Below are 13,351 nucleotides of genomic sequence, written 5' to 3'. Positions count from 1 at the left end.
AGAGACCTGGTGCCCAATCTGGCATGGTGTTTTTCAGCTTACCCGACCAATCCGGTTGCAAGGTGGACTTTAACAATACTGCTAAAAAGGCACTCCCAGACATCCCTGAGGCCTTCATTTGCATAGGCCCTGCCCTTCTCTTTGTCCTGATTCCCACAAATCAACACAACACTGCAGCAGTATAGATTTGGGGGTGGTGAAGAATAATGACAGTGAGGCTAAAAAAGAGAAAGAAAAGTCCCAGAAGTCCTGCAGGCTTCCTTGCTAAATGCAGCTGAACATAGAGCGCACCTTCTTTACTGCAAAGCAAATACATTAAAAATGTTGAGGAGAGACTAATTGAAAAATACATATTACGGGGACAGCACTGGGACCTGCTTTATTTTTTCAATTAGTCTTGAAAACAAAAAAGATTTCTCTCCTGAAAGCTGTTAAAAATATGGAACGCTTCACGAATTTGCGTGTCATCCTTGCGCAGGGGCCATGCTAATCTTCTCTGTATCGTTCCAATTTTAGTATATGTGCTGCCGAAGCGAGCACACTTTATTGATGAACTGACAATGTTTATAAACTCTCTAAATCTACAGTCTCTAGACATAGGGTGGCCTGGCAGAGATGCTCAGATGGCCAGTACGCATTCAAATCTGAGCCAATGGTCAAAAATGTATGAAGAGTAGCAATCCATTATTCTTCACTGCATTTGTGGTCCAAGACTAAACACACCGTAAGTATGTAGATTATACCAGGTTTGCAAAGGCTCCTGGGTCGGGCTACAGACAAGGAGCATTGTGACGTCACACTGCCTGTGGAACAGTGATATTAAAGGTGAAACAGCTGCACAGTAGGTTAGGTGAAGGGCTCTGAGAGTGGAAAGGCAGCATGCTTGGGTCCCTGGACAAGGTGAGCTTATGATAATGTGTCTGAATGTTCACCTGTGTTGTAATATTAAACCCCTTATTGTTGTAAACGCCTACTTACTAAGGAGTTCTCAAGCTCAGCCCCACACAGACCTGGAACTGATTATGTTAATGCAAACTATTTAAGAAACTGAGCCTGATCTAAAAGATTTCCTTGGATCTAGGACCATTTCGCCTAGCTTTTAGGTGCTTCCTTCTCCTAAAGTCCTTTGTAAAACTTGGGAAAACCTCACAGAACAGACTTCCAGGAGGTCAGATGGGTTTCCTTGTGGCTTCACACACACATACACACACTTTCTAGCCCACTTAAGGACAAAAGGATGCGTAAGTCTACATAGGGCCAGTGGCGCAATGGATAACGCGTCTGACTACGGATCAGAAGATTGTAGGTTCGACTCCTATCTGGCTCGGAAGGGTTGTAGGTCCCTGTTTGATTATATTCCTGTGGAATTTTTATTTACCTCAGACTTGTTGTAGGTTCAATATTCTCCAGCAGGATTCATCCAGCAGTTGTTCCACGGTAGAGCGCAAGTAATAGGACCACAGCTAGTTAAACGTTTCCCATTTGCTGCTGGACTCTATGTGATGGCCGTCACGTGGTGTGCTGCTTTTGTATTTCAACATGGGTCCCTGATACTCTTAATTGCGAAAAAGCTTGTTGACAAAAGTGTGTGTGCGCGAGGGTCTGTGGACGTAGGCAGGTGTGTGCACTTGAATGCTTACCCATTTACATGTGTGAGAGGAACAAACCAACTCCCTGTGGGCTGCAGGCTTACAACTGGTAGCCCCAGTAGCCAGGCAGAACCACAGGTAAGGAGAGAGAGAAAGTTGGTCCATTATTAGAGAAGGACCATAAGCATCTTGCACTGCTACCTTCTTCCCCTCTCAGCCACGATCGGCCAAGACCTCTCTATTAGGGTAGAGGGTGAACATTTCTTGGACCTCAGAAACTGAGGGATGTAGACCCAATATGTCCTCCAAGCGCCTAGAGACCTGGTGCCCAATCTGGCATGGTGTTTTTCAGCTTACCCGACCAATCCGGTTGCAAGGTGGACTTTAACAATACTGCTAAAAAGGCACTCCCAGACATCCCTGAGGCCTTCATTTGCATAGGCCCTGCCCTTCTCTTTGTCCTGATTCCCACAAATCAACACAACACTGCAGCAGTATAGATTTGGGGGTGGTGAAGAATAATGACAGTGAGGCTAAAAAAGACAAAGAAAAGTCCCAGAAGTCCTGCAGGCTTCCTTGCTAAATGCAGCTGAACATAGAGCGCACCTTCTTTACTGCAAAGCAAATACATTAAAAATGTTGAGGAGAGACTAATTGAAAAATACATATTACGGGGACAGCACTGGGACCTGCTTTATTTTTTCAATTAGTCTTGAAAACAAAAAAGATTTCTCTCCTGAAAGCTGTTAAAAATATGGAACGCTTCACGAATTTGCGTGTCATCCTTGCGCAGGGGCCATGCTAATCTTCTCTGTATCGTTCCAATTTTAGTATATGTGCTGCCGAAGCGAGCACACTTTATTGATGAACTGACAATGTTTATAAACTCTCTAAATCTACAGTCTCTAGACATAGGGTGGCCTGGCAGAGATGCTCAGATGCCCAGTACGCATTCAAATCTGAGCCAATGGTCAAAAATGTATGAAGAGTAGCAATCCATTATTCTTCACTGCATTTGTGGTCCAAGACTAAACACACCGTAAGTATGTAGATTATACCAGGTTTGCAAAGGCTCCTGGGTCGGGCTACAGACAAGGAGCATTGTGACGTCACGCTGCCTGTGGAACAGTGATATTAAAGGTGAAACAGCTGCACAGTAGGTTAGGTGAAGGGCTCTGAGAGTGGAAAGGCAGCATGCTTGGGTCCCTGGACAAGGTGAGCTTATGATAATGTGTCTGAATGTTCACCTGTGTTGTAATATTAAACCCCTTATTGTTGTAAACGCCTACTTACTAAGGAGTTCTCAAGCTCAGCCCCACACAGACCTGGAACTGATTATGTTAATGCAAACTATTTAAGAAACTGAGCCTGATCTAAAAGATTTCCTTGGATCTAGGACCATTTCGCCTAGCTTTTAGGTGCTTCCTTCTCCTAAAGTCCTTTGTAAAACTTGGGAAAACCTCACAGAACAGACTTCCAGGAGGTCAGATGGGTTCCCTTGTGCCTTCACACACACATACACACACTTTCTAGCCCACTTAAGGACAAAAGGATGCGTAAGTCTACATAGGGCCAGTGGCGCAATGGATAACGCGTCTGACTACGGATCAGAAGATTGTAGGTTCGACTCCTATCTGGCTCGGAAGGGTTGTAGGTCCCTGTTTGATTATATTCCTGTGGAATTTTTATTTACCTCAGACTTGTTGTAGGTTCAATATTCTCCAGCAGGACTCATCCAGCAGTTGTTCCACGGTAGAGCGCAAGTAATAGGACCACAGCTAGTTAAACGTTTCCCATTTGCTGCTGGACTCTATGTGATGGCCGTCACGTGGTGTGCTGCTTTTGTATTTCAACATGGGTCCCTGATACTCTTAATTGCGAAAAAGCTTGTTGACAAAAGTGTGTGTGCGCGAGGGTCTGTGGACGTAGGCAGGTGTGTGCACTTGAATGCTTACCCATTTACATGTGTGAGAGGAACAAACCAACTCCCTGTGGGCTGCAGGCTTACAACTGGTAGCCCCAGTAGCCAGGCAGAACCACAGGTAAGGAGAGAGAGAAAGTTGGTCCATTATTAGAGAAGGACCATAAGCATCTTGCACTGCTACCTTCTTCCCCTCTCAGCCACGATCGGCCAAGACCTCTCTATTAGGGTAGAGGGTGAACATTTCTTGGACCTCAGAAACTGAGGGATGTAGACCCAATATGTCCTCCAAGCGCCTAGAGACCTGGTGCCCAATCTGGCATGGTGTTTTTCAGCTTACCCGACCAATCCGGTTGCAAGGTGGACTTTAACAATACTGCTAAAAAGGCACTCCCAGACATCCCTGAGGCCTTCATTTGCATAGGCCCTGCCCTTCTCTTTGTCCTGATTCCCACAAATCAACACAACACTGCAGCAGTATAGATTTGGGGGTGGTGAAGAATAATGACAGTGAGGCTAAAAAAGAGAAAGAAAAGTCCCAGAAGTCCTGCAGGCTTCCTTGCTAAATGCAGCTGAACATAGAGCGCACCTTCTTTACTGCAAAGCAAATACATTAAAAATGTTGAGGAGAGACTAATTGAAAAATACATATTACGGGGACAGCACTGGGACCTGCTTTATTTTTTCAATTAGTCTTGAAAACAAAAAAGATTTCTCTCCTGAAAGCTGTTAAAAATATGGAACGCTTCACGAATTTGCGTGTCATCCTTGCGCAGGGGCCATGCTAATCTTCTCTGTATCGTTCCAATTTTAGTATATGTGCTGCCGAAGCGAGCACACTTTATTGATGAACTGACAATGTTTATAAACTCTCTAAATCTACAGTCTCTAGACATAGGGTGGCCTGGCAGAGATGCTCAGATGCCCAGTACGCATTCAAATCTGAGCCAATGGTCAAAAATGTATGAAGAGTAGCAATCCATTATTCTTCACTGCATTTGTGGTCCAAGACTAAACACACCGTAAGTATGTAGATTATACCAGGTTTGCAAAGGCTCCTGGGTCGGGCTACAGACAAGGAGCATTGTGACGTCACGCTGCCTGTGGAACAGTGATATTAAAGGTGAAACAGCTGCACAGTAGGTTAGGTGAAGGGCTCTGAGAGTGGAAAGGCAGCATGCTTGGGTCCCTGGACAAGGTGAGCTTATGATAATGTGTCTGAATGTTCACCTGTGTTGTAATATTAAACCCCTTATTGTTGTAAACGCCTACTTACTAAGGAGTTCTCAAGCTCAGCCCCACACAGACCTGGAACTGATTATGTTAATGCAAACTATTTAAGAAACTGAGCCTGATCTAAAAGATTTCCTTGGATCTAGGACCATTTCGCCTAGCTTTTAGGTGCTTCCTTCTCCTAAAGTCCTTTGTAAAACTTGGGAAAACCTCACAGAACAGACTTCCAGGAGGTCAGATGGGTTTCCTTGTGCCTTCACACACACATACACACACTTTCTAGCCCACTTAAGGACAAAAGGATGCGTAAGTCTACATAGGGCCAGTGGCGCAATGGATAACGCGTCTGACTACGGATCAGAAGATTGTAGGTTCGACTCCTATCTGGCTCGGAAGGGTTGTAGGTCCCTGTTTGATTATATTCCTGTGGAATTTTTATTTACCTCAGACTTGTTGTAGGTTCAATATTCTCCAGCAGGATTCATCCAGCAGTTGTTCCACGGTAGAGCGCAAGTAATAGGACCACAGCTAGTTAAACGTTTCCCATTTGCTGCTGGACTCTATGTGATGGCCGTCACGTGGTGTGCTGCTTTTGTATTTCAACATGGGTCCCTGATACTCTTAATTGCGAAAAAGCTTGTTGACAAAAGTGTGTGTGCGCGAGGGTCTGTGGACGTAGGCAGGTGTGTGCACTTGAATGCTTACCCATTTACATGTGTGAGAGGAACAAACCAACTCCCTGTGGGCTGCAGGCTTACAACTGGTAGCCCCAGTAGCCAGGCAGAACCACAGGTAAGGAGAGAGAGAAAGTTGGTCCATTATTAGAGAAGGACCATAAGCATCTTGCACTGCTACCTTCTTCCCCTCTCAGCCACGATCGGCCAAGACCTCTCTATTAGGGTAGAGGGTGAACATTTCTTGGACCTCAGAAACTGAGGGATGTAGACCCAATATGTCCTCCAAGCGCCTAGAGACCTGGTGCCCAATCTGGCATGGTGTTTTTCAGCTTACCCGACCAATCCGGTTGCAAGGTGGACTTTAACAATACTGCTAAAAAGGCACTCCCAGACATCCCTGAGGCCTTCATTTGCATAGGCCCTGCCCTTCTCTTTGTCCTGATTCCCACAAATCAACACAACACTGCAGCAGTATAGATTTGGGGGTGGTGAAGAATAATGACAGTGAGGCTAAAAAAGAGAAAGAAAAGTCCCAGAAGTCCTGCAGGCTTCCTTGCTAAATGCAGCTGAACATAGAGCGCACCTTCTTTACTGCAAAGCAAATACATTAAAAATGTTGAGGAGAGACTAATTGAAAAATACATATTACGGGGACAGCACTGGGACCTGCTTTATTTTTTCAATTAGTCTTGAAAACAAAAAAGATTTCTCTCCTGAAAGCTGTTAAAAATATGGAACGCTTCACGAATTTGCGTGTCATCCTTGCGCAGGGGCCATGCTAATCTTCTCTGTATCGTTCCAATTTTAGTATATGTGCTGCCGAAGCGAGCACACTTTATTGATGAACTGACAATGTTTATAAACTCTCTAAATCTACAGTCTCTAGACATAGGGTGGCCTGGCAGAGATGCTCAGATGGCCAGTACGCATTCAAATCTGAGCCAATGGTCAAAAATGTATGAAGAGTAGCAATCCATTATTCTTCACTGCATTTGTGGTCCAAGACTAAACACACCGTAAGTATGTAGATTATACCAGGTTTGCAAAGGCTCCTGGGTCGGGCTACAGACAAGGAGCATTGTGACGTCACACTGCCTGTGGAACAGTGATATTAAAGGTGAAACAGCTGCACAGTAGGTTAGGTGAAGGGCTCTGAGAGTGGAAAGGCAGCATGCTTGGGTCCCTGGACAAGGTGAGCTTATGATAATGTGTCTGAATGTTCACCTGTGTTGTAATATTAAACCCCTTATTGTTGTAAACGCCTACTTACTAAGGAGTTCTCAAGCTCAGCCCCACACAGACCTGGAACTGATTATGTTAATGCAAACTATTTAAGAAACTGAGCCTGATCTAAAAGATTTCCTTGGATCTAGGACCATTTCGCCTAGCTTTTAGGTGCTTCCTTCTCCTAAAGTCCTTTGTAAAACTTGGGAAAACCTCACAGAACAGACTTCCAGGAGGTCAGATGGGTTTCCTTGTGGCTTCACACACACATACACACACTTTCTAGCCCACTTAAGGACAAAAGGATGCGTAAGTCTACATAGGGCCAGTGGCGCAATGGATAACGCGTCTGACTACGGATCAGAAGATTGTAGGTTCGACTCCTATCTGGCTCGGAAGGGTTGTAGGTCCCTGTTTGATTATATTCCTGTGGAATTTTTATTTACCTCAGACTTGTTGTAGGTTCAATATTCTCCAGCAGGATTCATCCAGCAGTTGTTCCACGGTAGAGCGCAAGTAATAGGACCACAGCTAGTTAAACGTTTCCCATTTGCTGCTGGACTCTATGTGATGGCCGTCACGTGGTGTGCTGCTTTTGTATTTCAACATGGGTCCCTGATACTCTTAATTGCGAAAAAGCTTGTTGACAAAAGTGTGTGTGCGCGAGGGTCTGTGGACGTAGGCAGGTGTGTGCACTTGAATGCTTACCCATTTACATGTGTGAGAGGAACAAACCAACTCCCTGTGGGCTGCAGGCTTACAACTGGTAGCCCCAGTAGCCAGGCAGAACCACAGGTAAGGAGAGAGAGAAAGTTGGTCCATTATTAGAGAAGGACCATAAGCATCTTGCACTGCTACCTTCTTCCCCTCTCAGCCACGATCGGCCAAGACCTCTCTATTAGGGTAGAGGGTGAACATTTCTTGGACCTCAGAAACTGAGGGATGTAGACCCAATATGTCCTCCAAGCGCCTAGAGACCTGGTGCCCAATCTGGCATGGTGTTTTTCAGCTTACCCGACCAATCCGGTTGCAAGGTGGACTTTAACAATACTGCTAAAAAGGCACTCCCAGACATCCCTGAGGCCTTCATTTGCATAGGCCCTGCCCTTCTCTTTGTCCTGATTCCCACAAATCAACACAACACTGCAGCAGTATAGATTTGGGGGTGGTGAAGAATAATGACAGTGAGGCTAAAAAAGAGAAAGAAAAGTCCCAGAAGTCCTGCAGGCTTCCTTGCTAAATGCAGCTGAACATAGAGCGCACCTTCTTTACTGCAAAGCAAATACATTAAAAATGTTGAGGAGAGACTAATTGAAAAATACATATTACGGGGACAGCACTGGGACCTGCTTTATTTTTTCAATTAGTCTTGAAAACAAAAAAGATTTCTCTCCTGAAAGCTGTTAAAAATATGGAACGCTTCACGAATTTGCGTGTCATCCTTGCGCAGGGGCCATGCTAATCTTCTCTGTATCGTTCCAATTTTAGTATATGTGCTGCCGAAGCGAGCACACTTTATTGATGAACTGACAATGTTTATAAACTCTCTAAATCTACAGTCTCTAGACATAGGGTGGCCTGGCAGAGATGCTCAGATGCCCAGTACGCATTCAAATCTGAGCCAATGGTCAAAAATGTATGAAGAGTAGCAATCCATTATTCTTCACTGCATTTGTGGTCCAAGACTAAACACACCGTAAGTATGTAGATTATACCAGGTTTGCAAAGGCTCCTGGGTCGGGCTACAGACAAGGAGCATTGTGACGTCACGCTGCCTGTGGAACAGTGATATTAAAGGTGAAACAGCTGCACAGTAGGTTAGGTGAAGGGCTCTGAGAGTGGAAAGGCAGCATGCTTGGGTCCCTGGACAAGGTGAGCTTATGATAATGTGTCTGAATGTTCACCTGTGTTGTAATATTAAACCCCTTATTGTTGTAAACGCCTACTTACTAAGGAGTTCTCAAGCTCAGCCCCACACAGACCTGGAACTGATTATGTTAATGCAAACTATTTAAGAAACTGAGCCTGATCTAAAAGATTTCCTTGGATCTAGGACCATTTCGCCTAGCTTTTAGGTGCTTCCTTCTCCTAAAGTCCTTTGTAAAACTTGGGAAAACCTCACAGAACAGACTTCCAGGAGGTCAGATGGGTTCCCTTGTGCCTTCACACACACATACACACACTTTCTAGCCCACTTAAGGACAAAAGGATGCGTAAGTCTACATAGGGCCAGTGGCGCAATGGATAACGCGTCTGACTACGGATCAGAAGATTGTAGGTTCGACTCCTATCTGGCTCGGAAGGGTTGTAGGTCCCTGTTTGATTATATTCCTGTGGAATTTTTATTTACCTCAGACTTGTTGTAGGTTCAATATTCTCCAGCAGGACTCATCCAGCAGTTGTTCCACGGTAGAGCGCAAGTAATAGGACCACAGCTAGTTAAACGTTTCCCATTTGCTGCTGGACTCTATGTGATGGCCGTCACGTGGTGTGCTGCTTTTGTATTTCAACATGGGTCCCTGATACTCTTAATTGCGAAAAAGCTTGTTGACAAAAGTGTGTGTGCGCGAGGGTCTGTGGACGTAGGCAGGTGTGTGCACTTGAATGCTTACCCATTTACATGTGTGAGAGGAACAAACCAACTCCCTGTGGGCTGCAGGCTTACAACTGGTAGCCCCAGTAGCCAGGCAGAACCACAGGTAAGGAGAGAGAGAAAGTTGGTCCATTATTAGAGAAGGACCATAAGCATCTTGCACTGCTACCTTCTTCCCCTCTCAGCCACGATCGGCCAAGACCTCTCTATTAGGGTAGAGGGTGAACATTTCTTGGACCTCAGAAACTGAGGGATGTAGACCCAATATGTCCTCCAAGCGCCTAGAGACCTGGTGCCCAATCTGGCATGGTGTTTTTCAGCTTACCCGACCAATCCGGTTGCAAGGTGGACTTTAACAATACTGCTAAAAAGGCACTCCCAGACATCCCTGAGGCCTTCATTTGCATAGGCCCTGCCCTTCTCTTTGTCCTGATTCCCACAAATCAACACAACACTGCAGCAGTATAGATTTGGGGGTGGTGAAGAATAATGACAGTGAGGCTAAAAAAGAGAAAGAAAAGTCCCAGAAGTCCTGCAGGCTTCCTTGCTAAATGCAGCTGAACATAGAGCGCACCTTCTTTACTGCAAAGCAAATACATTAAAAATGTTGAGGAGAGACTAATTGAAAAATACATATTACGGGGACAGCACTGGGACCTGCTTTATTTTTTCAATTAGTCTTGAAAACAAAAAAGATTTCTCTCCTGAAAGCTGTTAAAAATATGGAACGCTTCACGAATTTGCGTGTCATCCTTGCGCAGGGGCCATGCTAATCTTCTCTGTATCGTTCCAATTTTAGTATATGTGCTGCCGAAGCGAGCACACTTTATTGATGAACTGACAATGTTTATAAACTCTCTAAATCTACAGTCTCTAGACATAGGGTGGCCTGGCAGAGATGCTCAGATGCCCAGTACGCATTCAAATCTGAGCCAATGGTCAAAAATGTATGAAGAGTAGCAATCCATTATTCTTCACTGCATTTGTGGTCCAAGACTAAACACACCGTAAGTATGTAGATTATACCAGGTTTGCAAAGGCTCCTGGGTCGGGCTACAGACAAGGAGCATTGTGACGTCACGCTGCCTGTGGAACAGTGATATTAAAGGTGAAACAGCTGCACAGTAGGTTAGGTGAAGGGCTCTGAGAGTGGAAAGGCAGCATGCTTGGGTCCCTGGACAAGGTGAGCTTATGATAATGTGTCTGAATGTTCACCTGTGTTGTAATATTAAACCCCTTATTGTTGTAAACGCCTACTTACTAAGGAGTTCTCAAGCTCAGCCCCACACAGACCTGGAACTGATTATGTTAATGCAAACTATTTAAGAAACTGAGCCTGATCTAAAAGATTTCCTTGGATCTAGGACCATTTCGCCTAGCTTTTAGGTGCTTCCTTCTCCTAAAGTCCTTTGTAAAACTTGGGAAAACCTCACAGAACAGACTTCCAGGAGGTCAGATGGGTTTCCTTGTGCCTTCACACACACATACACACACTTTCTAGCCCACTTAAGGACAAAAGGATGCGTAAGTCTACATAGGGCCAGTGGCGCAATGGATAACGCGTCTGACTACGGATCAGAAGATTGTAGGTTCGACTCCTATCTGGCTCGGAAGGGTTGTAGGTCCCTGTTTGATTATATTCCTGTGGAATTTTTATTTACCTCAGACTTGTTGTAGGTTCAATATTCTCCAGCAGGATTCATCCAGCAGTTGTTCCACGGTAGAGCGCAAGTAATAGGACCACAGCTAGTTAAACGTTTCCCATTTGCTGCTGGACTCTATGTGATGGCCGTCACGTGGTGTGCTGCTTTTGTATTTCAACATGGGTCCCTGATACTCTTAATTGCGAAAAAGCTTGTTGACAAAAGTGTGTGTGCGCGAGGGTCTGTGGACGTAGGCAGGTGTGTGCACTTGAATGCTTACCCATTTACATGTGTGAGAGGAACAAACCAACTCCCTGTGGGCTGCAGGCTTACAACTGGTAGCCCCAGTAGCCAGGCAGAACCACAGGTAAGGAGAGAGAGAAAGTTGGTCCATTATTAGAGAAGGACCATAAGCATCTTGCACTGCTACCTTCTTCCCCTCTCAGCCACGATCGGCCACGATCGGCCAAGGCCTCTCTATTAGGGTAGAGGGTGAACATTTCTTGGACCTCAGAAACTGAGGGATGTAGACCCAATATGTCCTCCAAGCGCCTAGAGACCTGGTGCCCAATCTGGCATGGTGTTTTTCAGCTTACCCGACCAATCCGGTTGCAAGGTGGACTTTAACAATACTGCTAAAAAGGCACTCCCAGACATCCCTGAGGCCTTCATTTGCATAGGCCCTGCCCTTCTCTTTGTCCTGATTCCCACAAATCAACACAACACTGCAGCAGTATAGATTTGGGGGTGGTGAAGAATAATGACAGTGAGGCTAAAAAAGAGAAAGAAAAGTCCCAGAAGTCCTGCAGGCTTCCTTGCTAAATGCAGCTGAACATAGAGCGCACCTTCTTTACTGCAAAGCAAATACATTAAAAATGTTGAGGAGAGACTAATTGAAAAATACATATTACGGGGACAGCACTGGGACCTGCTTTATTTTTTCAATTAGTCTTGAAAACAAAAAAGATTTCTCTCCTGAAAGCTGTTAAAAATATGGAACGCTTCACGAATTTGCGTGTCATCCTTGCGCAGGGGCCATGCTAATCTTCTCTGTATCGTTCCAATTTTAGTATATGTGCTGCCGAAGCGAGCACACTTTATTGATGAACTGACAATGTTTATAAACTCTCTAAATCTACAGTCTCTAGACATAGGGTGGCCTGGCAGAGATGCTCAGATGCCCAGTACGCATTCAAATCTGAGCCAATGGTCAAAAATGTATGAAGAGTAGCAATCCATTATTCTTCACTGCATTTGTGGTCCAAGACTAAACACACCGTAAGTATGTAGATTATACCAGGTTTGCAAAGGCTCCTGGGTCGGGCTACAGACAAGGAGCATTGTGACGTCACGCTGCCTGTGGAACAGTGATATTAAAGGTGAAACAGCTGCACAGTAGGTTAGGTGAAGGGCTCTGAGAGTGGAAAGGCAGCATGCTTGGGTCCCTGGACAAGGTGAGCTTATGATAATGTGTCTGAATGTTCACCTGTGTTGTAATATTAAACCCCTTATTGTTGTAAACGCCTACTTACTAAGGAGTTCTCAAGCTCAGCCCCACACAGACCTGGAACTGATTATGTTAATGCAAACTATTTAAGAAACTGAGCCTGATCTAAAAGATTTCCTTGGATCTAGGACCATTTCGCCTAGCTTTTAGGTGCTTCCTTCTCCTAAAGTCCTTTGTAAAACTTGGGAAAACCTCACAGAACAGACTTCCAGGAGGTCAGATGGGTTCCCTTGTGCCTTCACACACACATACACACACTTTCTAGCCCACTTAAGGACAAAAGGATGCGTAAGTCTACATAGGGCCAGTGGCGCAATGGATAACGCGTCTGACTACGGATCAGAAGATTGTAGGTTCGACTCCTATCTGGCTCGGAAGGGTTGTAGGTCCCTGTTTGATTATATTCCTGTGGAATTTTTATTTACCTCAGACTTGTTGTAGGTTCAATATTCTCCAGCAGGACTCATCCAGCAGTTGTTCCACGGTAGAGCGCAAGTAATAGGACCACAGCTAGTTAAACGTTTCCCATTTGCTGCTGGACTCTATGTGATGGCCGTCACGTGGTGTGCTGCTTTTGTATTTCAACATGGGTCCCTGATACTCTTAATTGCGAAAAAGCTTGTTGACAAAAGTGTGTGTGCGCGAGGGTCTGTGGACGTAGGCAGGTGTGTGCACTTGAATGCTTACCCATTTACATGTGTGAGAGGAACAAACCAACTCCCTGTGGGCTGCAGGCTTACAACTGGTAGCCCCAGTAGCCAGGCAGAACCACAGGTAAGGAGAGAGAGAAAGTTGGTCCATTATTAGAGAAGGACCATAAGCATCTTGCACTGCTACCTTCTTCCCCTCTCAGCCACGATCGGCCAAGACCTCTCTATTAGGGTAGAGGGTGAACATTTCTTGGACCTCAGAAACTGAGGGATGTAGACCCAATATGTCCTCCAAGCGCCTAGAGACCTGGTGC

General features: G+C 45.2%; 14 non-coding genes across 14 annotated transcripts; 7 read left to right on the top strand and 7 right to left on the bottom strand.

Annotated features, from left to right (window-relative positions):
- Positions 1–433: 433 nt before the first annotated feature.
- Positions 434–540, bottom strand: LOC147703800 (U6 spliceosomal RNA). Its single transcript, XR_015297756.1, has one exon. It is a non-coding gene; the product is annotated as a U6 spliceosomal RNA (small nuclear RNA).
- Positions 541–1,254: 714 nt separating this feature from the next.
- TRNAR-ACG (transfer RNA arginine (anticodon ACG)) lies at positions 1,255–1,327 on the top strand. The gene has a single exon. It is a non-coding gene; the product is annotated as a tRNA-Arg (tRNA).
- A 1,010-nt stretch (positions 1,328–2,337) lies between these two features.
- On the bottom strand, positions 2,338–2,444 carry LOC147703798 (U6 spliceosomal RNA). The gene has a single exon (XR_015297745.1). It is a non-coding gene; the product is annotated as a U6 spliceosomal RNA (small nuclear RNA).
- A 714-nt stretch (positions 2,445–3,158) lies between these two features.
- TRNAR-ACG (transfer RNA arginine (anticodon ACG)) lies at positions 3,159–3,231 on the top strand. Its single transcript has one exon. It is a non-coding gene; the product is annotated as a tRNA-Arg (tRNA).
- Positions 3,232–4,241: 1,010 nt separating this feature from the next.
- Positions 4,242–4,348, bottom strand: LOC147703796 (U6 spliceosomal RNA). Its single transcript, XR_015297733.1, has one exon. It is a non-coding gene; the product is annotated as a U6 spliceosomal RNA (small nuclear RNA).
- A 714-nt stretch (positions 4,349–5,062) lies between these two features.
- Positions 5,063–5,135, top strand: TRNAR-ACG (transfer RNA arginine (anticodon ACG)). The gene has a single exon. It is a non-coding gene; the product is annotated as a tRNA-Arg (tRNA).
- A 1,010-nt stretch (positions 5,136–6,145) lies between these two features.
- On the bottom strand, positions 6,146–6,252 carry LOC147703794 (U6 spliceosomal RNA). The gene has a single exon (XR_015297722.1). It is a non-coding gene; the product is annotated as a U6 spliceosomal RNA (small nuclear RNA).
- A 714-nt stretch (positions 6,253–6,966) lies between these two features.
- TRNAR-ACG (transfer RNA arginine (anticodon ACG)) lies at positions 6,967–7,039 on the top strand. The gene has a single exon. It is a non-coding gene; the product is annotated as a tRNA-Arg (tRNA).
- Positions 7,040–8,049: 1,010 nt separating this feature from the next.
- Positions 8,050–8,156, bottom strand: LOC147703792 (U6 spliceosomal RNA). The gene has a single exon (XR_015297711.1). It is a non-coding gene; the product is annotated as a U6 spliceosomal RNA (small nuclear RNA).
- Positions 8,157–8,870: 714 nt separating this feature from the next.
- TRNAR-ACG (transfer RNA arginine (anticodon ACG)) lies at positions 8,871–8,943 on the top strand. The gene has a single exon. It is a non-coding gene; the product is annotated as a tRNA-Arg (tRNA).
- Positions 8,944–9,953: 1,010 nt separating this feature from the next.
- LOC147703790 (U6 spliceosomal RNA) lies at positions 9,954–10,060 on the bottom strand. The gene has a single exon (XR_015297700.1). It is a non-coding gene; the product is annotated as a U6 spliceosomal RNA (small nuclear RNA).
- A 714-nt stretch (positions 10,061–10,774) lies between these two features.
- Positions 10,775–10,847, top strand: TRNAR-ACG (transfer RNA arginine (anticodon ACG)). The gene has a single exon. It is a non-coding gene; the product is annotated as a tRNA-Arg (tRNA).
- A 1,020-nt stretch (positions 10,848–11,867) lies between these two features.
- On the bottom strand, positions 11,868–11,974 carry LOC147703788 (U6 spliceosomal RNA). The gene has a single exon (XR_015297689.1). It is a non-coding gene; the product is annotated as a U6 spliceosomal RNA (small nuclear RNA).
- Positions 11,975–12,688: 714 nt separating this feature from the next.
- TRNAR-ACG (transfer RNA arginine (anticodon ACG)) lies at positions 12,689–12,761 on the top strand. The gene has a single exon. It is a non-coding gene; the product is annotated as a tRNA-Arg (tRNA).
- Positions 12,762–13,351: the final 590 nt, after the last annotated feature.

Source organism: Lissotriton vulgaris, chromosome 7 (genome assembly GCF_964263255.1).
Source record: "Lissotriton vulgaris chromosome 7, aLisVul1.2, whole genome shotgun sequence".
Classification (NCBI taxonomy): domain Eukaryota; kingdom Metazoa; phylum Chordata; class Amphibia; order Caudata; family Salamandridae; genus Lissotriton; species Lissotriton vulgaris.
This window is presented reverse-complemented; position numbering and strand designations above follow the sequence as displayed.